Source organism: Halyomorpha halys, unplaced genomic scaffold (genome assembly GCF_000696795.3).
Source record: "Halyomorpha halys isolate HHAL.00 unplaced genomic scaffold, Hhal_1.1 Scaffold1067.1, whole genome shotgun sequence".
NCBI lineage: Eukaryota > Metazoa > Arthropoda > Insecta > Hemiptera > Pentatomidae > Halyomorpha > Halyomorpha halys.
Window position 1 is genome coordinate 163,137 of NW_027109968.1, and position 1,851 is coordinate 164,987.

Consider the following 1,851-nt stretch of genomic DNA (forward strand, 5'->3'; position numbering starts at 1 on the left):
TTAGAAGCGAAATATTATTATTTTGCATCTAATCGGTGTAAATGAAATCAAAAGTTATTGATATATTTCAGAATAAATCGTTCTTTTTTAAAATGTTCTTCGCTATTAAATTGTTAGTTACATGTTAATAAATCTGAATTAGAAATCATATTTTTAGTGGTGGTTGATTGCTGTCTTGTGGTGCCCTTATCGTGAATTTATTTCAAGGTTAACTTTGTACCTATATAAATTCAATTTCTATATGTAAATTCTATGGGAGTATCGTTAAAACTGTTTTTAATTCTGCAAACGGTCGAGAAAAAAACCTGTGAAAAATGAAAATATTTAAACCAATTGCCATTATTTAAATTTTCATTTTCTTAGTACATGCCTATAATGTTTGAGATACTTTGTAGCGTTTAATTATTTTTTTTTTTTTTGTCGAATCTTCGTCGGTATCAAATCTATGGTTTCGCTAAGAATTGTCATTATTATTATTATTGTTTGGTCAGATGAAAGGAAATGTGTAAGATGTATTTTGTTCATTTATAACCTCATGGGGAACATAGAGCCTTATAAAGTAGATACCGAACCCTTCACTCGATCGTAAAGGGAACCTTTGAGTTGAGGTAGGAAGTTGACCGCATAATTTTATATACACTCCTTCATTAGCAACTGATCTGGAAATGGTACTTATCGAGTACTGAATCCGAAACCCCGCAAAAGTGCGGCAACATTGTTTTTCACCAATATATGTTATTGTAAAATTAAATTACCTTGTAATTGGGACTTAATCCCAGAATAATAAACAATTTTTTTAATTTCCCACACTTTAAATATGTACTGGATTTGAGGAATTTGGAAAGACTTCCCTTTCAATTTTGTTCACTTTTTCTAACGCACAAATAACCCTGGATCGTCATTTACAATTAGCTTGAGAGTTTTAGGGAAAAGTTATACAATTTAAATTAAATTCAGTTATTTTTATTGGATTTCAGAATGCTTGAAAATTTACAAATAGTTTTATGAAAATTACATTACATTCGATTTAAGTGTTTAATATGTATTCAGTTGCGGCTAAAATGATCAATTCGCTATTAGTAATTCTATAAACATTTAATTTTAAACTTGTAATCCGTCATTATTGTTTTCGTCACCAAGAAATTAATATAAGAGACTGGAGACGACAAGTGTGCAAACAATATAATTTCAATATATAATTAGAAAATTGTTTTAATATCTGAACAAATAACTAACTTAAAATCATAATAGAAAACTGAAAAAACAGAACCCGCTCGTCAAATACGCCTACTACAACACTTACTTCATTAGACAAAGGGCCAAGCTTCCAATACATTAAAAATAATCATTTACATGGCTATAATAAGGCCTATTTGGACTTATTGTATTAAGCTTTTGGGCTTCACTAAGCCATCTTCCTCTCGTATCTAATCCTTATTAAAACCCTTAATGCTCCTTACTTTGTCACAAAAAGGTCCGGATAGATGGACCTCAATGTTGCCGATTTAGCCAGAAACAGATATCAATTCTTCCATGATCAACTTCCTAACCGCACATACTCACTTCCTTCTAATCTTTCTTCTGCTTTATTACCTGATAATCCTCTTAGGCGCCTGAAAAGAAGACGGCCTCGATATCATCTACTCTAAAAATCTTGTTGAAGTTCATAGGTATATTCTCCATAAGTTTGTATCATGCCATTGTGATGTAACTCACATCACATTTACTTGTTATTACAATTAATGAAACTGTTTAATAGTTCACTTTCAAGGCATGTGCATCACTGGCATTACTTCTTCTATCAACTATCACTTCAGTGGTAGTACGAAAGTAAATTCATGACAGCAACAA

General features: G+C 31.0%; 1 protein-coding gene across 1 annotated transcript in view; it reads left to right on the plus strand.

Annotated features, from left to right (window-relative positions):
- LOC106688173 (proteoglycan 4) overlaps positions 1–1,851 on the plus strand; it is a gene marked incomplete in the record, with an annotated part of 68,260 nt that overhangs the window by 22,441 nt on the left and 43,968 nt on the right.